The following is a 23294-nucleotide window of genomic DNA, read 5'->3' as shown; positions in this document are numbered from 1 at the left end:
AAGCAGCTTCATGGTTTTTCAGAATGGTACCTAAATATGTTTGCTTGTCACTAAGATGCTGTTAGTTTCATCGTTGCCCTGATTGTACTGTACAACTCAGAGTTTTTTTGTTTTGTTTTGTTTTTGATTTTTTCTTTAAAAGGCTGTTTGTGCTGTGTAAAACATGGCCTTCCCTTATTTTGCCAAGCTGTGTCTGGTATGGCTAGTCATCAAATTGGGATGGATTCCTCTTGCATTGAGGAACTGCTTTTGGAGATGATAAATGTTTTTGGAGGGGATGGGAAGGAATGAGCCTTGGTCTTTACTTAAGTTGTGAACAAAATAATGTTTTGTACACAGTAGACATTACTTAGTGCTATGCACTGGGGGGATGTCCAAACGCACCCCCATACACACCCGAATCACGCTGTTGGGCAGGTTGTGACTAAGGAGGAGACTGCGCTGGGCTGTCTGGGCAGGCACAGAGGTATGCAGGCTGACCTGGCTGCACAGGGGGTCAGGTGATGTTGCCTCAGATCACAGCGTTTTTTCCTCGTATAAGGACATGTTTGTGTTTGCTTGCTGTTTTTCTGTTTTAAGTTCATTTATTCAAGTCTGTGGGGTTGTTGTTTTTTTTTAACACCAGAACCACATTTACCTTCTGTCATGCTTTTCAAAGTTCCTGTGCTAGCTACTAAACCTTTGGAAATATTTAACTTGAGAGCATGTGAGGGTTATTTTGTTTGTGAAGTCTTTTTTTAATAGCGCAGGCAATCGTTGTAGGAGTCAGCATGCATGGCAGATACAAAATGGTCCTTTGCTACTTAGCTGGTGACATGTTGGAGCCAGCACCGCATGCTCCTCAGAGTGGCAGTGCGCAGAGATCTGTGCAAGGGATCCCAGTCAGCCCTTGCCTCCTGTTGCGATGCTGCTTTCTCGTAGCTGTGAAAGGGCTGCGTTTTTCCATCTCCCTGCCATCTTTCCTCGTCTTTTGCCTGCTGTGTCGTTCCCTTGTCCTTTTTTCTCCATGCTGCCCTCTCCTTTTCTGGATCCAGGCTCAGTGCTGTTCGTCCACGTTCTGCTCTTACACGAGTGGGTACTGATTTCTTAACGTGTGCGGCTTCCCACAGCACGTGGATTTGTATTTCTGAAGAAAGTCAGGAAGGAAATCAAGGAGTTCACCCAGTCTTTGTCTGTAGTGCGTAGTAGAGCAAGGCTGAAGGATGTGAACTGGGGAATGTGTACTGGAAATAGTGCTAAGACAGATGATGGGATTATTTCTTTGCCTTGGCAGAAATTTGATCAGACACAGCAAATCTTGGTGAAAGACTGAAACCTTCCTTAACTGACCCCAGCCAGGATAGCTTTATTTTGCATGGTTTGCAGTAAAACTGGGATTATCTCTTCAGGATGCAGACCCTCACTCTACATTTATAGCTGGAGTTTCATGAGGGTTGCCTGCATTATATGCCACGTACACGTAGATGAATATTATAGCTGTTATTACTGTTATTACTCTATGTAGTTTGTGATGACCTATACTAGATACTACAGAGAGGATGCATAGTGATATTCTCTGGCACTGTGATTTTTTTAAGTGTATAATTATACTGTAGTCATTTAAAATAAAGGGTAATAGATAAGGTTAAATAACATTTCCCAGATATTTTCAGTTATTGGAAAATAATTCTGGTAAATTCTATAGTTAGCATGGATAGCAGGGAAAATGATTCACAAACCTTATGGAAATTCCTATCATTCCTGTACTGAAATACCCATTTTCATGATTTATTCAGCTCCTCTAATGGCTCAAGTTCCTAGTCTTGACGTGATGATGAATGGACCATATATAACACAAACAGCGCCGATAAGGGAAAATCTTTGTGAGAGTTGTGGCTCTCTTTGGTCATTTCCACTTTCTGCTTCAAGTGCAAGGCAAGCCCCTGTGAATAAAGCAGCTCCAAGCTCATTCCCATGGACATAGGTCTAGGCTCTGCTCTACCACAGACCTGTGAGGCTGGTGAATGTGCACTGCAAGGATGGAAAGCAGAATCCCAGCAAACAGGCACGCTTCTCTTGCCATTTCTGTCCCTGGAATAGCCTTCCTCTTTTCAAGAACAACCGCAGCACTTGCCTCTTAACAACCTGGTGTGAGAAGAGCTGTGCCTCCCAAGCAGATGACATGCTTAGCCCATGAAGCCGCGAGAGTGATCTCCTGCCCACAGTCTCCCATGGGAGCGGTGGCGCTGCTCCGCCAGTGGCAGCGTGCCAGAGCACCCGCAGAATCCACCCCAAGTGACAGGTACCTGAGCAGCAGCTCTGTGGTGCTTGCTTGTTGGTTTCGTGGTGTTTTTTTTTTTCCTTTTATGCAGGCTTATATCCGATGAAATCTCCCAGTTTTACTTTAATTGCTGTTGGCAACATGTGGTCTCTGATAAAAAACATATTTTCTGTCGAGATTGCATTCATCAGTTGGGCTAATTTTTCCTGGCCCTCCACCCATCAGAGCTTCTTTGGAAAGGGAAACAGCAGCTTGTGGGTTAGCAAATGCCAGGCAACTGAACAAAAAGAGAGAGGGAGAGAGGAAAAAACAACTCACAAGTCTGTTGCAGAGCATTTGTACAAAAAGCCTTGGAAGGATTTCTTTTTAGCCCGTAGCCCTGTCTATCTGGTGAATGCTTAGGTGCTGGTATATAGAATGTGTTGCCCTTGGGGCCTTACGGCCTTTGCAGAATTCGTACTCCAATCTTGTAATGGATCATTTGCAAAATCGTTGCAAAGACAGCTTGCTTATACTGTCACTGTGCCAGCACCAGAAGCTCATTGGGTATTTTTGTCTTGGCAGATGCACATTCTGTTGTAAAGGTCTGTTCATCTTGTGCCTTCCTTGTTCTCAGGTAGTGCTCAGCACATTGATGCAGAAGGAGATAGCTTGTATTATGATTTTTTTTTTCCTCGATGTGAATGTGGGAATAAATGGGGGAAGTGAATTCTGATGCAGCTCAGGCTGTACAGTCGTTGGGCGGTGCTTTCCCAGATGTGTTATCTGAGCTTTCTGAGCCAGCAGCTCCAGGACTTTGAGGTGTCTGCTGTGGGTGACCATGTCTGTGCACGGGATCCACAAAGAGAAGATGACGAAAGGAGGAAGACTGAGTGGGGAGGCTCTGTGTCATTTACAGGGAGTTGTTACGCTGACTGTTTTTAAAAACCACCTTGGGTTCTTGAGAACTTGCTCTTGAGTTAACAGAAGGGGGGGAAAAAAAAGAAGTTTCAAAAAATTGATTAGCATTAGTTTTGAAGCTATGCTGAAATGTTTGCAGGGTTTGCATGCTGGTCTCCATATGTCTCTTTTCAATTACATGTGCTGGAAGAAAAAAATGGCAATGTGTAAAGTGATTTGTTAGAATGGAAAAATGAAAATGCTGTGCCACTCGTAGGCTGCTCTGGAGAGCAGAGACCTTCCAGCCCTTTCCTCAAAAGAGAGATTTGAGAGGTCTGAGTCATTTGAGAGCCTCTAACATGAGAACAATTAATAGTGGCTCAATGGGAAGCCGAGTTCCCTTGCTTTCTTCTGGACTGAGAAATGCAAGAGACCAAGTATTTGAGTTGTCTGCTTCACAGCCACTCACATCACCAAGACGGTTTCAGCAAGGAGGTACAAGACAAATAGCAGCATGCTCCCTTCAGGGAAGATTTCCCAACAATCCAGCCCATTTTCTCCTCCAGTACGAGTAAACGTTTTTCTTTTCTAAACCCAGATAGAATAAGCATTGTGCTAATGCAAGCTTTCTAAGCTTCCGTCTTCTGAAGTGAATGGCAAAACTCCCGTTGACTTCAGCGAGGGCAGGACTGGGCCATCTGTCTCTGCTTCTCTCGTACGGATACGCGCACAGACACATGCACATACATGCATATTCACCCGTACGCAGGGGTTTTCACAAAGCAGAGCCGCTCGGTACAATATTGCTTGTATTTCCTGAATGGATTTATAATCCATCCAATACGGTACATTTTGAATGTGTTACAAAAAGGACAGATTTACAGGAGACAATCTGCCTTCGTGATGATTGCATATTGTGGCATTTCTAGTCCATATGGATCAGTAAGACTTGGATAGCAGGCATTTGACCTTCAAAATCATGCAAATGTGAAACCAGACTTACATTTCTTACAGCTGGGAAAGTCACAGTGTGGCTTCTTCATCTGATTTGGGAGGCATTGATTAAAATACAACTTGACTTTAGAAATTATTGAGATTTTTCATACTGCCTTTTTGCAAACCCGTGGCTTGAGATCTTTCTCCCTTCTTCCTCACCCCTTCTGGCTAAACTTCACTCATTAACACCTATGACTCAATTGATCATTTAAGAGAGAAGCTGCTAATTTAGAGCCATGGGCGAACTACAAACAAGACTTTAAACCTTTTTGCTCACGCCATAGTTAATCTGTGATAATAACTCCTGAAAGCCTTTGAAAAGGTCTGAGTGTGGCTTTCTGTCAGCCGCATTAGGAAACTGTACATTTTCTCACTAAGAAACCTTGATTGTGCCAGATCCAATCAGGCTGCGTGTACAGCAGCGTTAATCTTGGTTTACGGTATAATAACTCACCAAGATTGTACGGATGGCATCATTAAAAGAGAGGCTGGGTTTTGCTTTGATAAATGTGCACCAGGGCAAAACTGCAGTTTGGTTTTTCCCTGTAGCAAATGTTTGTTGAGTGGAGATGGAAGGCAAGGTGTGCCGTGCTTTGTGATGTCTTGCTGTAAGGACATCCAGATTCTGCTTTGTCCTCAGAGATCCCTGCAGGGGGAGGCAGACAGGAGCAGCTGCCGGCAGCCCCATGACCGCCGCCTGCTAAGACGTAGCGCCGCAGACATGCAAAACGTGGATTCATGAAGTGGTCAGCGCACAGCTTGAGCCCCAGTGAAGCAAGCTGGAGTTAGCGCTGCCCACGCTGCTGTTCTGCTCGAGTGGCTAAATGCAACCAGGCACAGGTCCGTAGGGAAACGCGGGGTGAGCCACAGGCCTGCAACATGCAGCAGCACCAGCGGTCTTGTGCGCAGTCAGTTCCTGCTTTGCCACTGGCTCCTCTTAGCTGGGGCGTAGCTGATCACATAACATGGCTAGTGGTGGGGAAACATTGTCTTCTGGAGGTCCCCGTGGGTCACAGCGGTGCGCATCCACCCTGAGCTAGCGCAGCTGACACTGAGTTTGTGGCAAATTTCTGTATTTTTAAATTTCTGTCTCCCTGGCATGTAAGTAACATTCACTGATGGTCTCTCACATGATTGCTGTGGCACCACCTTTGGTGGGAGCAGCTTGCTTTGATGAATGCAGCAGGGATGTTGTCATATTTCCCAGCTCAAAATCCTGCCAGCTGTTTTACCTTTACATGCATTTTTCAAAGCTACAAATGTATTTTTTTTTACTTGGCTGTATGTTAACATCCACTGGGTGGTACCTCTTTCTCTGTTCTCAGCTATTGTGGTTCCAGAGTAAGTCCATGGTTATGGCTCCCGTTTTCCCAACCTCAGCAGCATGCTGCTTGTGCGTTGGTTGGCACAGATAGAGAGAGCATTTACCAAGACTTTCTGGCTTCCACCAGTACACTGCGTAGCAGAGCCTGTGTATCAATAACTGTGCACGTTCACAAGAAATCATGCATAAAGTCCTTCCTTTGTAATCATTAGGAGTGCCTAATTCCTGACTTGTCAAGTTAGAAAAAATATATATATATATATATGTATAGACAGCTTATTCTGGATTACATAGTATTCTGGTGAGACTCACGTGACAATTTCCTTGTGCATCTGCAGTTTCCATGTACTTCAAAAGGAACGTGTAGATTTAGGTGAGGAGCATCTCCCCAGACACTGGGCAAAGGAGAATTAAAGATGTGCAAAACAATGGCTTTAGGTTTCCTGGTTTCCTATGTGGTTATTGGTGACTTCTGATTGTAAATTCCTTCAATTTCCTTTTCTGTTACTTTGTTGTTCCTTTCTGGTATTGATGTATCTACAGCATTTTATGCCATCTATAAACACTTCACACTCTACTGCAGAGCACTTGGTCACCTACAGCAGGCAGCCTACCACAGAGGTCTTGTTCCACTTTTAGTGTGTTGAAAACTGACCACTCATTTGTGCAAGTTACCCTTTTAGCCAGGTCTGCTTTTAGCGCAGTGCTTTACCTGTCAGCTTGTAGCCAACACCAACCCAAGTCCTGGCCAGTCTTTCCCCGTGTGTGCTCTGGATTCAGCTGTTCAATCCAGCACCTAGTGAAGAAGCGAGGAAATAGTACAGGTCAGTCTGATACAGAGGTTGACCAGCCTCATCGTGGTGATGCCATGTGTTATTGCTGGTAGGTGCTCGTTGACATCCCGCACCTGAACTCATAACCATCAGCCTCCTGACCTGAAAAAGGGGGATCAAACAGCCACAGTGGAGCTGGTTCTGGAAACCATGCTGCAGGGACTATGTTTAAGGATAGGTAAAGAGGGAAGGGATTCTCTGCTCTCTAGTTTAGTTTTTTAAAAAAAAAAAAAACACAACAAAACAACAAAAAAAACCCACAATTTTCTGTTTCTTTCGTTTTAAAATTAACTCATGGACAGAAGTTTCTGAAGTTTCTGTAATTTAGTGGCCATATGCCACAGAACTGTTTCCTGCTGTGAAATCTGTCACGGACAAAGAATTGAAAACAGAAGGAAAACCTACACTAATATCACCAGTTCCATTGGAAAAGAAAGAAGGAATCTTAGACTCTGGACACTGCGAGCAAAAGCAATAATTAAGGCCCGTGTCTGACTTTTCTTTCACGTGCCCCTTTCAATGACAATGTCTTTTCCCAGCACGAGCGGAGAAGTGAGTCCAAGTAATGCTGTCGGCTTGTTGCCTTCCCTGTGAACAAAACAGCTCGCTTCAGATGGCACTCTGCAACGTAAGCAGCAAATAGCCTAAGCCCACATCCTTCCACCGACACTTGATTAGTTTTGGGGTCTACTCTGCCATGCTTGGCAAGCTAAAAGGATGAGATTGGCCCTGCCGGGGCACAGGCTTTACCCCAGCACTGGTTTGCAGGTGCTGCCCCTGGGTGCTGCGCTCCTGGCCAGCAGTGGCAGTGTGTGTCGCACGTTAGAAGTAGCAGCAGCAGCTCTGTACACCAGGAAGGCATTCTGTCCCCAACAGTTTTTGAAACAGCCAACGTCTACCAGAGACTGAGATGCCTCCTAGGAAGCTTGGAGTAGCTTTGTTTGTTTTTCCTTTCCTTCCAAGTAATTTTGACAGAAGTAAGCGGAGAAGGTCAGATTGTGTGGTCTGTTTTTTTGTTTGTTTCTTGTTTGTTTCTTTTTAATTTTGTGGAGTCCCTTGTTTTAGAAGCCACAGTGGACAGTAAATGAGGAAAAAGAATGTAGGAGAGTTTTTCTCTATGCTTTCTTTGTTCTGCCATACTTCGAACTGCACAATCCATCCTTGTCATAGATTGAAACACAATATTTTTTCTGAGTCCTGCCCACCCTCTGAGGATGCCACAGTGCTCCTGGCCTTTGTCAGCAGCAGCAGCCCCCGCTGCCTCTGGGGCTACAGACTCAGCTCTGATGGCTCAGTTTGCATGGGACTGGAGCCCAGCTCATCAGTATCAGCCCTGGGCAGAATAGCAAGCAGGCAGCAGTTGGTCCTCTGCACTCAGCTGCAAGCAGGGGTGTAAAGATATGCAGTGGGAAGCAAGTCCTCTGCCCCCTTTATGCCACGTGTGAGATGGAAACGACAAAGGGCGATGCCATCGTTAAACTGTAAGGAACTGTCCATCCTCCAATTCACGCAACACCAGACACATGGCAGCACTTGACAAATTATACATTAAACTGGTAATTAGAGAGAGCAAGTAAATAAGAGTTTTTACAGTGAATATTCAATCTTCAGACACCCAGTATCGCGTGCAGGGCGGTCTGTTATTATTAGTTACTACTGGTAAGGCAGCAGACCTTAAAGATAATCATATTTGCTGGAACGTGTTTGTCAGAAAGCCAGCTTTTCTTTTAGAACGGCTTTTATTCTCCCTAAAGCACTTGGTGTGGTAGCTAATTGTGTTTAACTCATGCTGTTCCTGCCTCTCCCGAAATTCCCAGTAAACCCGAATCTGCCTGAAGCAAGCTGCCCGTGTATTACCCCAGTAGAAGAGGGAAGCACCCGACAGTGCTAACACCTGACTGCCGGGGTCAGGTCCCTGGAGTCCTCCTGGGAACAATGGCCTCAGCTCGAGAGCTGGTGGCAGAGGCACCTTTGTCCATGTTGGATGAATGTGCTGGGAGCTGTTTGGGCCTGAGCCCTGCTGCACAGGCTCTGAAGGAGCTCACCCTTGTAGGGCATCAAAGCATGAGCTGTGCGGTCAAGACACGGTGACCACAATGGACAGACCCCTGAAGGGGTCAGTTTTGCCTCTGTGAAGGCACTCACGTGAAACAAAAGCAGTACACATTTGAATAAATGAGTTGGAAATTCCTCACCTTTCAGGGCCCAGCTTTGTCTTTGTGCACACAACGGTCTATTTTGTACTAGAAGCAGGGATACTGGGTAGGATAGGTTGAAGGTAGGATAGGTTTTGGCATCTTAGAGAGAACCTGAAAATGGCACCTGCCCCCTTCCAAGAAATACCACCACCACCAGCATGGGATTCCCACAGTCTCTCACGCTGACACGAATACCTGGAATCGAGTGGAAATTGTGTTTTAAGCATCACGGACAAAATTGTGACTGTGCAATTCAGAAACATAGCTTAGCAAAACAATTGCTGCAACTTCTTTTGTTCTGTTCTCTGGGGGAAATAATTTGGTCAATCCAAATGCTTTGTTTTCGTTGCGTTGTGTTTTCACTTGTGAGTGTAAAATGTTGAAAAACTCATTTCAGCAGGGAAAATCAAAACGAAAGTCGCAGTGAAGTGAATACACTCTATCAGAAATTCTTTTGTCATTTTGAAAAGTGATATACTGTCAAAACATGCTAAACGTTTCACTTCTGATAAGTTGTCGCTTTGTGACAGGAAACTCTTCCATCAGAACACTTCTGACCAACTGTACTAACGTCCCGAAGCAGCGCCGGGCAAATCGGAAAAGATCCGAATGGTTTCCATAAACCACATCTTCCAAAAATCTGAGGTCAGCACCAAGTACTGTGTCTCACAGCTGTAAGAGCAGCTCATTCCCCTCTTCATTCAATATTTCAAGTTGTCAGTTTTCTGGGAAAAAATGCTTAGCTCCCAGATAAATCTTATCTGAACCTTCCAAGCACCATCTCCACTTTGGTCTCCTCCCCTGCCCCCTTTTCTATATATACTTTATAACTCTGCATGCCTTCTCTTCTATTTCTAGCTTCTCTTTAAGAATAAAATTATACTACTGGAGCTTGCGGTGTTTCTCCCCTTAACAACCACCTTTCTTAATCCTAAAATGCTTTCAGGAGAGATAAAGGACTCTGGCTTTCTCACTACGGACCCAAGAGTCAGAGGTTGAGGGAGGTCACCTGGTTCACCCGCCACAGCAGGACCAGTTAGAGCTGTGTCACCTGTCACATACGTTCACCTTCCCTTAACGTTAAAAATGCTCCGTTTATTCCAATTTGGCATGGATTCAGGTTGGTTCCCAGTATGGCTATGTGCTTCCAGCGTTCTCCTCGGTGTCTCCTGACAGAGGCTGACAGTGAACTCTGTATCTGATGACACTGATCAAAGGGATGGCGTGGCACTGACTTCACAGGGCTGTGAATCAAGTGCTCGTACGAGCAGGGATATCCAAGAGCGTTTCTCAATTTCACACTGTGTCATTATGTTTGGAACAGGTGCTGCGACACAGAAGGTACAGCAAACTGTGAAATGTGCAGTGTATTGTGGTACAGGAACTCGTTTGCGGAGGTAATTTAAACAACCTGAATGGCAGGTGACTCTGATAGTTCTGTCTCATGGTGTCCAATTAGTCAAGCAAAGAACTGATTTAAACTTCATCTGCGTGGCTGTGCAGTCAAAGTATTTCACAAGGGTTGGAACTTTCTGGAGATGTTACTGCAGCTTTGCTGGGCAAGCAGAGAATCACAGAAAGGCAATGTTCTTGCTTCCACAATCATCTCAAACGTTATTTAAAAGAAGCATCTTGTAGTGCAATCCTTTTAGCTCTTAGGATTTGAAACCTGGTGATATTAACAGCAAAACAGATGAGTTCTGTAAGCTCCTAGCAAGCTGCATACACATCTGTGGGCTCTGCAGACATTTACATTTGATGTTGTGAGCTCTTTGTAATGTCTCAGATTAGACAACTTCTGAGGAAAAGGAGAGGAAAGAGAAAAGCGGATGTGAACATGAAAGTTGCCGGAGCACTTGGTTGCCAGTAACGTAATAAGATGGGGTATAACATAGGACTCAAGCTACAAATAGTGAAATATATTCAAGTCAAGCACCTCAAAATATTGCAGAGAATCTGTTCCTGCCACTTTAGGCCAGGTGCCTGTCCTCTTTCCCAAGGCACATCACCATGGTTATTATTCAGGCTGACCTACTTGATGTCGGAAGAGCTGTTCTGTGTTAGAGCAGCAGTGAGGACCTGATCTAGTGTCTTCGACTAAAATTCTGGCTTTTTTTTTTCATCTGTAATGATCAGGCCTGTCTCCCCCTCTCCCAGGTCGCTCCGGTATCTAAGCCTTCTGTTGCCATTGGTTGTAGAATGAAAACAAAGCACTGGGTGTTTAGTCTCCAGAAGAAACGTTGCTAGCACTCTGTTTTGGACACCGACAGCAGTTCAGATCCAGCTTGTACGCTTGTTATTTGTATTTTTGGTGAGTATTCAGTGATATTAATTGCAGGGAGAGAAACCGGGCTGCTTCTGTGTACAATGGTTAGACAACACTGTGGGTTAAACTGGTAGCTGGACTGTACAAGAAAAAAGGAGCAAATCTTTTTTCTTTTTTTTTTTCTTCCTTCTTTTCAGCACTTAACTCTCCCTTCTGGTGGGCAAAATCTACCTTGGCAGATCTGAAGTTGTTCTGGTTTAACAAGCGTGTGCTGCTCTGTGAGTGGTGAAGTTTCCATGGAAATTCTGCCTATCTATCAGGTTCTGAAATGGCTCTATGTACAGTCTGCATTTTAAAATAATTGTTAGCTTGTAATTTATTTATTTGCTACTTTTTAATTGAATTAGCCTGTTTTGTATAAGTCACAGAAGAGTTTCTTGAGCGAGCAGACTCCTTGGTGGGGTTGCCTGCTCCGTCTGAAGAGCAGGGAACGCCTGCCTAAGGCTGCCTCTGCTGCTGTGTGGGATAAGACACAGTTAGCCTGACAAGATGCAGCTGTACCACCATGATGGGTGTGTGTTCTCCACAGGAGCTAAAAAAAACACCACAGATAGCTCCCAGTGCCTGTTCATAGTTCTTCCCAGTAACTTACCGTGCCATTCCCAATCCATGGGCTGTGAGCAAGTGCCGAGTCCCGGAGACAGCCAGTGCACTGTTAGGTTTGTTTGCCTGTTCCATTTTTTGTGTCTGATTTGTGAGTAATGCCTAGGACAAAGCTGAGGAGAGCGGTGAGGCGCAGCTGTTCCGAGTCGGGAGTTAGTTTTGAGTTCCCTGGAGGAGGGATTGCCATATATAAAACTGGCTGGCATCTCTGTTCTGGGACTGGACAGTGTCCAAACAATTTTTTCTTCTGATTTCTGTTAGTAGTCTGGTCTATTGCACGACCCTAGGTACCTGCCGGGATGCAGCTGAGGAACAGGATTGCTTGGAAAAGTTCTGAGGCCGGTATTTTCATTTTGTTTCCTCAGAGCTCTCTGTTGATCCAGCTAGCTAAAGATTTGATGATACAGGTTAATACGTGTAGAGGTGCATGTGCTATACGTGTATAAACTGTGAATTTCCTGTAGGATGTTTTACCTATGGAAAACTACCAGCTGCACAGGTTCAGAGAATGTGATTCTGTAAAAAGCCCCAAAACTCCCAGTATGTAAACATGCACAGTGCTTGGGGAGAGAGGAAAAGTGGCTGTTGCAAGGAGGTTTTTGTTTCGGTGACTGTTCTTCCTTTTATTTCATCTTTTTCTCTGTTAACATCATCCGACTTTATTGCCTATCTGCCTTTTGAAACACAAATTGTTGGTCCAAGTCCACAGCGCCGTGCTGCTGCTTTTAGTTATTGTAGGGGAAAAGTGCGTGTGCACACATGCAGAGTTTTCTAACTTGGAGAGCATCAACTGGCTAAGGACACTGAGCAAGTTTTTTGTGATTTTTTTTTTTAAGGCTTTCTGTGCTAAGAAGTATCTCCTTTATATAGATTTTTTTTTTTTTTTATAATTCATCTTCATGTAGAAAAACTTGCAGGCAATTTAAAAAGTCACTGAAGGAGAAACTGCTAGACTTTTGGGTTGGTAATCTGCACTTCAAAATGTAAATGTGTTCGTGAACAGCTCCAGAGGAATCATTCAGTACCAGTGTGGGTCAAAAATCTGCATTTTAAGAAGACCCTTAATATGTATTTACATAATCTGCATTTTTAAAAGTCCTTAATTATGTATTTACATGAGAGATCATAACAGCTCTGAAGGAGCCATTTCTGTCTGCTGTATCTCTCCTAATGTACTTCTGTAAGGGATAGTTTCCTTGTTCACGTTGGTGTTGTGTACCTGAAGGTAAAGAGACGAGGAGTGACGAAGTGGGGCTCTTATTAACAGCAGAGAGAAGCTGTCTGTCCTGCTGTCTTCGTGTGTATGGAACAGTTGCATTTCAAAAGAAGTTTTCTTTAAACAGAACCTGCAGTTTAAATTTACTGTAAGATGGTTTGCGGCATGGTGCTAACACAATGTACATTGTTATGTGCTTGCCACTATGTCCTACTGAAAGGCTTGCATAGAATAAGATCAGGTGAAAACTGGCTGATAGATTTTCATTTATTTATTTATTTTTGCTCTCTGAGGGTCAGAACTTTACTGTAAGCACAGTTCCCTTCTGGGAGAAGAGACAAAATGGTCTCAGCATTCCCATGGACTACGTGTAGGTGCAGCTGCTTGTGGGCCCAAGAAGGGCCCCATACATTTTAAACCCAACCATTTGACTCCAACCAACTTGAATTAAGCATAGTCTGCAATTTAACATTCACTAAGTGCTGTAAAACACTTTCACAAAATCTTGGGGCTGTCCTCCCTCGGACGTCAAGGCCCCATCCAGTATCTGCCAACGCTGCAGTGAAAGAAAGAAGCAAAGGTATGGGGTAAGTGCAGGCAGCTTTCCGCATTTGCCAGGGGGTGCTAGATCTGAAGCCTGCCTATGTGGTTAGACCTGTACCCGAGGTCTGCTGTGGAGAAGGCTACTAACTAGCATCCTGCCGGCACGCACAGCCACTTGTAGCGACCTGGCTGCTTGGCAGCTTTGGAGAGACTTGGAGAATAGGCCTGCAAGTTGTCATGGATGGGGATTTGCCTGCTGGTTTGCTGTTTGCTTTTCTACAGGAGCCTGAAACAGTCTGGCCCCCATGAGATGTAAGTACTTGATAACGCCCAGAGAAGATCTTTATTAATGTTCTTCATGTTTTACGCAGTTCTGCTAACACCTGCAGAAATGTAGGAGGCAAATTTGTGTCCCGATTTACATAGATGCAGAGCTGTTGTCTTGAACGTAATGATGCCTTCAAACAAGGGCAGGATGGAATTTGGCTAACGACATACTGCCTGATGGTGTCTGTGGAAGGATCTTTGCAGCATGCCCAAGCCTCAAGAAGGCCACCAGTGAGCAGTTTGCTGAGAGCCTCGCAGTACGTTGGAGCGGTTTTGTCCAGGCACAAGCACTCAGACAAAACTCTTTTTCTGCTGGAACTCTGGCAGGGAAAGTTCTAATGAGGGACAAGGCTGCATTGTGGTGGGTTAAAGGATGAATTCTGCAAGGGACCCCCCTTCCCAGGGCTCGCTCCCTGTTCTCCTGGCTATTACTTCCTAAGTATTCTAATAACTCGAGTAAACTGCCGGGACAAACAACGCCGCTACAAATGTGTCTGGAGATTCTGCATCTGCCTGCCTTAATCAACTTCCTTCCCTGAATATGAATTGAAATAATGAGTCAATTAACGTTCTCAAATGCCAATGAGATGCAAAAGAGATTGGTGGAGGTGGTAGCAGTGCGATTCGGGAGCTGTTCCAGCGCCTGGATTTTAACAAGAATCACACACTGAGCGCGCAACTGATTATTTATCACATGAAAACGTGCCTGCCTGGCGCTTAGCCATGCTCATCCCGCCCCAGGTCACCCAGGGAAAAGATCTCCTTTTAAAGTCAGGCTGTAAAGCCTTAATTGTACGGGGCAGGATAATAATAAGGCCTGGCTCCTCACAGTCCTATAGGCAGCCAGGTAGGCTAAGACAAACACAAAGCCTTCCTAGTTGCCATGATTTGTAGCCACCCACAGGTGGGGGAGTGTTTTGTCTGTAGGCTGAAATCTCAGGGGCCGCAGTTCCTCTGATCCAGGCCCATTGTGGTGTTTCGGCAGGGGCCAGAGGAGCCAGTTGGCCTCTTGGAGCCCGTTGGTTGCTGTGTTAAAGGAGGAGCCTGTGGCTGTATAGATACTGGGAAGCTGGGAAAGGCAGTGGGTGTCAAGCTCGGACTGTGATCTGTGGTTTGGGATGTGACTCTTTTTGGTACCTGGAAAACTCTACCTGAAGGGAGATGCTTTAGTTTCTGACATTGGAGAATTGGCTTCTTCACTGCGACCGTCTGGACACTGGATGTGTGCGCTCTGCTTATGCGAGGAGAGATCCTATGCAACCCATTGAAATGGTGTGGTGTGACATTAAAAAAAAAAAGCCAACCCACTCAGCCTGACATGGCCGTTTATGCATGGCTCTCTTTCTCTCATTTGTTCTGCTATAAGAGAGCCATAATTTGTCCAAACAAAGCTCTTGCTTCCCCATGAAAATACCTGAGACTTCCACTGGTGTTCACCATTTGTCTTAATTCTGTTCCCATTGAAGCTGGAGGTGGTCTTTCTGCTGGCTTTAAAGGGGCTCCCTGAAAAAAACATTAAAATAAAGCAAAAGCAAACCAAGAAGAAAAAACCTTCTGTGTACTTGGTTCTGCTTATGTCCCTGCTAAGGATCATTGAATTCATCTTTGCAACCTGTACAAATTATTTTGGCAAGTGCCTCATTGTCGTCTTTTTCTTGGACTTCACCTCTGTTCAGGCAACACTTCAACACTTCTTATCACACTTTGCACAGTCTCTCTCATGAAGTATAAAAACTCTGAATTAAAAAAACCACAACTGAAATAACCCTGAAGAAGTGAACATTTCCTTAAAACTTGGCTAGCAGAAGCAGACAGGAATGATGTTTAGCCTGATTAAAATGTGATGCAGAAGGAAAATAGGAATCAGTCCTTTATGCACAACTAAATTGTGTGTCTCCATCATTATTTTCCCTGCCTTTGCATGTGTCTGATTGTGATGGCATGCTAGAGTGACTTGACCTTTAGTTCATTAAATTTTCTGTGAGCCGAGCGTTGACAAGCATTTCTGCACAGCGCATCCCTCTGCCCTTCGCACAGCGCGTGATGAGGTGCGTCTGCAGGAAGCCTGAGACTTCTCCCACCCGTATCGCTGCTGACGGGGTGCCAGTCCCCAGCCACCACAGCCCTGGGAGCTTGCTGCATTTTGTCCTGATGACAGGGGGTCTGAGCTGGTGGTAGGCTAAGCTGTTCTCTATTTGCTGCCTGCTGTTTCGGATTTCGCCAAGATGCGTGGAACAGCAGAGAAAGCCTCCCAGAGATCCATTCCCAGTCTCACATCGTCTGGAAAACATGAACAATAGCCGCAGGACCAAGGAATTTTAGCTGGTGCTTTCTATCCCAGTGGTGTGTTCATATGATTGTCTGTACCAACAGGGACATTTGGACAGCATAAGAGAAAAATATCGTCGTGCTAGTACAGGTTAGAGCAATCCCAGTACTTGGCAGTCGTCACTCCTTTGCGTAAGTGAGGCTGGCGAGCGGCTGCTGGGGTCTGGGTGCTGTGCACGAAGCAGCTAGGCAATCTGCCCCGTTCCTCACAGGAAACTTTAGCAGCCTCCCTCAAAGCTAGTCACGTCTTCTTTTACATTTGGTACCGATGTTTTCTCTTTCTGGTGATGAACAATTCACCCAATGGTCGTCTCTGTGTCCTGGGGTATGGGACAGCTCAGGAAAGTCCTTTTGTGAGCATTATTGAATAATCTGTATCCTATACTAATTAAAATCAGCTTCAGTTGGAATAAAATACTCTTCCATGGCTCACTGAAACAGTAGGAGATATTCCTGTATCTCAGCGTAACAAACTCTGATACAATACCTTTCATTATAGCAAAGAGGACATTTAGGGATGTAAAAAGTATCCAGGAGTTGTAATGGTTAACATTAGCTATTATTAGTTTGTCATTGCAGGTTTCTGGTTTTTCCTAATCAGAAGGAGCCCAATGACTGGCAGCACCAAGCGGAAGAGACCCAGCCCCACGGAGCCCTTTCCTCTTGTGAGTGGCTCCCCTGCCACTTTTGGGAGAGCTTTTGGAGGAAGGCAGTGGGCAGTGCAGGGTGGCTGCGAGGTTGGAGGAGGCAACTCAGAGCTCAGCACAGGCACAGTCCGGGAAAAACCGCTTCCTACTTCGTCAGACTTCGTCTCACATTCCAGTTCCTCCTCTCCTGTCCTCTCTCTCTTCTCCACAAAAATAATTTTGGTTGCTTTTCATACACGAGATTTGCTTTCTTTGTAGTAGAATCTCAAGGGGAGCTAGGCAGTGTAAAAAACACCTTCCTCTTGTTCCTCCAACTTGCTATTTTGTGCTCTTTATTGCTGTAGTGGTACTTGATGTTCTGAGTAATATCCTTGCTTGTGGGGTTTGCCTCTCAAAATAAATAAAAGAAAAAAACACAGTGTGGGGAGAAAGGATGCCTTTTTACCCCATCCCTCAGGTGGGAACCTCGCGTGCTGGTTGGTTGTGATTACCTTTGTGTGCGTGATTCTGTTTGTGACAGGAGCAGGGGCTGAAGGTGAGCATCTAGCACGGCACAGATTTCCCTGTGAGGTGGTCAGCTAGGCTGGTTGACCCCAAAACGAGAGTGCTGGCAGAGTGCTGGTCAAATCTGAAACCCACTTCACTCGTGAATAATTTGTGTGCAGAGCGTAAGTAACTGCAGTTCGAGGATGTGTAGTGGCAAAATGCCCCCGCTCAGTGCCAGACCAGGTGATGGAGCTGCTTCTCAGTGCTATCGTTCGTCTCCTGGACAGGCCTCCCCTTACACTTACTCCTCTACTGGATGACTTAGAAAAGCCTGCACAGAATTATTCCACCTGACAGCAGCGGCACAGCATCCAGGTAAATAAAGATCACAGTCTGGTTGAGAAATTAAGTTGGATCTCAGTCAGATCTAATCACAGTTACCTCTCTGAAAAACTTCCATGTCAGCATGTGTAAGGGTTATATAGCATCCTTTCTCATGGCATATCGTAGGCAAGGGGATGATCCTGTATCCCGGGCTTGGCAGGGTATTTGCTACTCTCTATAGCTGCTGTAGAGTCAGTCCCTGCAGCGTGCAAGGCACTGCTGAAAGACTGGTCTGAAAACTCTGCTGAATAATTCCTGTTCACATGGCAAAAACAGAAGGGATTATGTTTTCAGGAAAAACATTTACCTATAAGCAGGTTAGAAGCCTGAGTCGGCTCAGAAATGAGGCTTGAGATTTTTGAATCTCATCTTTTGGAAACGTTACCCTGATGTCTGCAGGCACAGCTTGTGGCAGGTGGGAAGAAGCATTGAAGTTTGTCCACTTCTTAAGTCATTTCAGCTGTTCCTGCTGATTTTCTTTGCTTAGTTTTCTCTCTGACCCTAAAACAGCAGCTGGTGTGATATTTGCATATTGTTGGAAAAATGGCTAAGAAGGCTGGACCCTGCTATGTAATGGCCTTAAAGATCAGCATGATCAGATGACTTCAGGAATCTGGAGCTGCTGCCAGTGGGGTTTGTCTAGCCTTGCGAGCACCCCTGAGGCCACCTGCTCCTCTCTAAGCCAAACAAGCAGAGCACAAAAATCTTTGCAGCAAGACGGCAGAGAAAACCTGTGGCCACATCCATCATCGTTGTTATCTTAGAGAAATCAAGCTTCAGACAGAAAACAAGAGAAGTCTTTCCTAGTGGGAAAACTGAACTCCTCTGCAGCCCCTGCAGTACTGTCCTTAAAACCCAGTCCTGGGCAGTGAAGGCCCGTGCAGGACCTCAGCACACACGTGGTGCTTTGCCATCGCATCACCTGAGCAGCACACAGCCCTGCCGGGTCAGTAGATGCTGTTCCTGTTCTCTCTGCCATCTGTTACTCCTCAGTCCTCGCAATTAGAAGCGGGGCTGGTGCTGAAAGCTTATTTTCCTTGCACTGAGTAGTGAGGGATCTTGATTTTTGAGGGGAAAGAGGTAAATAAGCAATAGTGAGACTTTGAACCCCTTCTGTTAAAAACATTTATCTGGAGTGCTCTGCGTTGGTGCCTTGTCAGGGTAACAGAGCAAGAAAAGCTTAGAAAAAATGTTTTCAAAAGAATAGACTTAAGTAATGCCAAGTGGGGGTGGGTCTTGTAAGTGGAGACAGTTCTTCCCTTCCTGATTCTGTTCAGCACCTCCCTGTGTATGGGTAAGAAGGGGCAACGTGTAAAACGTTTTCAGCTGTTTTCAGTCTCCATGCAATACAGAATTGTTATTTATGTGTTTATTATTAAGTCTTTCAGTGACCTTGTGCAAAACTGCTAAGGGTTTTTCTCTCATTAGCTGTGCACCCCCAACATTTTCTAAATTTCAAATGTGTTGTAGCTGACTGGGGTGGAGGGGAAGGCACTGACCTACCTGCTCCTTCCCCAATGTCTTTTTGACTACTTGAGTGCCTTCTTGCTCTTTATTCCTTCCCAGTTAGAAACATGATGTTTTCCCCTGTCATTCTTGTGTCATTTTCAACCTTAGGTACCACAGCACGGCCTCTTCAGTAAGTGTAGGGTTCCCACAATTCTAGTAAGCCTTTGTCATTGCTTCCTACTTCTGTGTTATTTCTTCCAAAAATGACTTCTGGTAAACCCACAATTGAAAGGAAACAAACTTCTAGGCTGGCTTGCTTCCAGCTTTGTCTTGCTTCTCTACCAGCCACCGCTATCTCCTGGCAAATCAGGCAGCAGCATCTGAATAATGTCTCGTGGGTAGAGGCTGCCCCGACCCACACTGCGTGACATCATGGCGCTTTGAGGGGACTCCATCATATGGCACATGTTGCTGGCTCCTGACAGCAGTGTATTTACTTCTCCTAATTCTGTTTTTTTTTTTTCTTTTTTTTCTGGGAAGACATTTACACTACATACTTGTACTCCTTTGATCGTTAAAACTAGTCCAGAAATGTGGTAGCAGTGAAGAGCATGCCTGTGAACCGAACAGGTAAAAGCTTTCTGCGGCTGGCCCCCAGAATTTATTTGTAACCAGTTGCATGTGAAAGTGTGATTCTTTCCAGCTTCCTCCCTGGTAAATAATGAACTGTATGTGGAACACATTATTTCTGTCTGTCAGGAGGCACTGCCTAATTGCAATGGGAAATGTAACGTTATCCTTTAACTTAACATTTATGAAGCAATTTGCTATAGAAATGGGGATTGTGTGATGGCTTGCTTGAAAATGCACACAATTTAAGAACTGACAAATCCAATTCTGAGGCAGAGGAGGAGCATGGTGATATTTTGGCACTGTTTAAATATTCACTCATTTGCCTGCCCTATCTGTGGAAATATGCTAATGGTTATTGCTGTAGCCTTTGAACTCGCAGGGCAGGTGAAGCCCAGAATGCCACCGCGGCATTGCCAGTGATTCTGATTGTAGCTGATAGATGCAAATTGCTTTGGCTTTGATATTTGTGTTTGATCTGAAATGCTGTCTGAGTGTGCAGGGTTTGTGCTAAAGATACAAGAGGATAAACCTCTGCTGCAGGCAGAAGGAGCTGGGATAACAGGTTCACCTGCACCAATGCGTGGAAGCGAGCGCAGGCTGCATGCTCTGTAATACAAACATGAAATGAAAAGACAGGAGGCTATTGTAAGACTTAGAGTGGAGTTTCTTGAGCAGAATATTTCAGGTGAACTTTGGCTAACTGGGCAAACTGGGTTGCTTATTGTAGTTGTGGTAGACAGAGAAATGGGGGGCAGCCACGTGTGAGTCCTGAGAAAACTGCAGAGGGGGAGTTAGGAGAAAAACCTGCTAACACCTTGCCTTTTCGCTCTGGTCTGCAGGCATTTTCCATCCTCCTAGACCTGGTCAGTAGTTGAAGAGTCTGAGTCGCTCAGTGGAGATGTTCCTCTGGGTGTAAAAGGGAGCTGGGCCTTGCTGCAAGTCTGCAAGCAACAGAATACAGAAATGTGAGGCTTTTGCCCTCACGTGTCTGGTTCACCTCGTACCATTACACTTCAGATGGTTCAGCTTTCCCTTGCCGTCCCTGCTTCATCTCCATCCTTGAAATAGCTTTTAGAAATGCACTTTTGATACCCAGCAGCAAGAGGTGTTATTTCTACCAGGATAGATTTTCTGTCTTATTTTCCCCTGTGCCTCCATGTGTTATTACAAGGCGGAGTAAGTGATACACCGCACTACAGCTCAGTGGATTAGTCACTGACCTTTTACTTGGGGAATTCTCTTTGATTTAGCCGTCGTGCTAAGTGGAAGTACAGAACTGGTTTTGCGCTCCTCCGCCGAGCAGAGTAGCTGACAAACTTCTGCAGAATTTCCTTGTGCCCTTTTTTGGATCGCTGCTCTTCCTTGGTGGCCTTGGTTTTGTCCTGGTAAGTCTTACTCTCAAGTGTTGAGATAGTCCAGCCAGGGCAAGACAAGGCAGCTGCCTTTGCGGGATCCTGGAGAACAGGCGGCTCAGGCTGCCTCTGCTTGGTGAGAGAGGCAAGTGGGACCCACTTTGCGTTATTAATTATTTAGCCCTGCTGGTCTGTGCATCAGTTACTGACACTTTGCACTGTCAATACCAGCCTGTAACACTGTGTTGCAGATGACAAGGTAATTTTCTGCAACTACAAGTCCTGTTAGCCAGAGGATCAAAGTCTCTTGAGGAGAAAGGGGTGCACTTTAAAGCTGTCAGAAGCAATCAGAGTAACCTTGCTTATCATACAGATTTTTTTTCCCTTTATTCAAAGGCTACAGACAAACTCTGGAAAGAAATGAATATGAAAGCCATCCTCTTTACCGCTGTCTTTGGTTGTGTCTTTGGTTTGGTTTGTTTTTCTGTTCTGTATAACAAAACAAGGAAACACATTTAAGAGTCGGCCTATTTAACCTGAACCCAATTGCAAAGCAGTTTGCACAGGTTGCCTGTGAGCTCTGAGAGGAGGTACGGAGGGCTATAGTTTGGAATTTGCTGCCAAGAGATGGATATCAGCCACTAAAACACCTGCTGTGTTGCCATCTCTGGTAGGTGCGCAGTTCTGAAGTCAGTCCTGGTCTTTGTCCTCATGGTACAGCCCAGCTCTTGTGCTTTTCATTGCTCGACCTCAAACCGCTTTTGATTTTTTGTTAGTTAAAAACAGAGGTTAAAAAATGGCGGTGTCAGCTGAAGCCAGCTGTCCTGTGCTGCTCCCTGGGGCTGCGTGAGGTAGCAAGTACTACGTTCACATATTACTCGGCAATTCAAGTCTCAACCCCAGGTCTTGAGATTCAGAAGGGCCCTGGTAGCTTCACAGTTTGTGTTAATTTTAGTATCTCACACCATACTATAAAAGACACAGAATTCAGCTAAGCGTGGTTAGAAAAAGAGCACTATGAGACGCTTGGCACAGCTACTGGTTTGGGCTGCTGACTCTCTCGTGATGTCAGTAGAGGTCCCTGAAACTAGAAACAGATGTAGGAACTTCTGCAGAAGTCTTCAGGAGCAGGTGGCTGCCTGCTCTGGAAATGTGGAATAAACTGGGTGCCAGTTTGCTGGCCTTTTTTGGGGGGTGTTTTGTGAATCACAGACATACAACATATTGGGCAGACGCAGAAATACATAGCTATTTGTAAATTAGCCATATATATCCATAGTAATATTTGCAAGTGCTCCTCGCAAATTAGAAATACAAGTCTCATTGACTTGCCATTTCACTTAAGCATTTGGCAAATACCTCTCAAAATAACTTGAGAGCATCTTTTCCAGGGAATATAGGCTAATGTGCATCCTGGGAATCACTTGTGGCTTATTCATATTAAGTGCCCAACATTTAATTCCAAATTGATCCAAGTTACATGCTGTTTTGTGATGCAGCAGTATCACAGAGATGCTGTTTTGTGCTGTGTTGGGGTGGTTCAGGTGTTCCTACGAAAACTGAAGAGAGAGGGATACCTCGGGCAAGGTTTTAGCCCCTTCCTTGGCCAGCTGTTACGAAGCAGCTTTGAACATGTGAGAGTGGGAATACAGTTGCCTGAACTAGGTGAATTGATGAAAAGGCAATAAAAAAGACAGGAATTGTCACTTGTGTCAATTTTGGATCCTTTGGGAGTTGCTGATGCTGACTCATCTCCGTTCTGTCAGGGAGGTAAGAAATATATATCAGTTTCTGATTTACCAGGCAGACAGATGACAGACACAGGAAGAAGGAAGTTAAGTGCGTGATTTTGCTCATTTTGAAGAGGGAATGCTGGCAGCTTGATTTATAGACTGTGCTACTTGAAGTCTGAGGATTAGGAGCACGCTTGAAAGGTGGAAGGAGGTGAGCAGAGGGCAGACCTGACCATCAGGGAAATTAATGGAGGACAGTCCGTCACGTCACTAATGATGGCAGTGACACTTCATTATGCTGCTGCTGTGGCCTGCGGTTGATGCTGAGGGAGGGAGGAGATGCTGTTCTGTTGTGTCAGTGCAGCCCGCTGCACCCCGCTGTCATTGCTGCTTCCGTGGCAGCTGGCTGCTGGAAGAAGAGAGGCTTTTCCCTGTGCCGCCCATCCTTCCTTCGTTGCTGTTTTGTTACTGTTGTGGCTTTTGCAAATGCAGGCGTCAAAAGCAAAAGGCAGGGTTTGGCACAACGGCAAGCACCCTCGGTGAGCTAGGACAAGCAAGAGGAAAATCGGAATCCCCGTCGGCTGGCAAACAGCAGAGACTGCAATGCCAAGTGTGATGGAGTGCACCTGCGGGAGAGCTTGCGCTGCGCTGCAACACGCCGTGTCAAACCTGAGTCATGTCCCCCTGCACAACTCGTCTCAAGTCATGGAGGCAGCCTTGACTTCTGGAAATGGGGGTAGCAAATATCTGTCGGCAGATACGGCTCTGGACTTACTT

At 45.3% G+C, this 23294-nt stretch overlaps 1 protein-coding gene across 1 annotated transcript in view; it reads left to right on the top strand.

Annotated features, from left to right (window-relative positions):
* Positions 1 to 23294, top strand: part of LOC310899454 (uncharacterized protein) — a gene marked incomplete at its 5' end in the record, with an annotated part of 283288 nt that overhangs the window by 157671 nt on the left and 102323 nt on the right. The window contains 3 exons of the mRNA XM_083835807.1: positions 9021 to 9135; positions 9815 to 9887; positions 10648 to 10801. The remainder of the gene's footprint in view (positions 1 to 9020; positions 9136 to 9814; positions 9888 to 10647; positions 10802 to 23294) is intronic.

This window comes from Anser anser (genome assembly GCF_964211835.1).
Source record: "Anser anser genome assembly, chromosome: 4".
Lineage (NCBI taxonomy): Eukaryota > Metazoa > Chordata > Aves > Anseriformes > Anatidae > Anser > Anser anser.
Note: the sequence above shows the minus strand (reverse complement) of the source record. Positions and strands in the feature narration are given on the sequence as shown.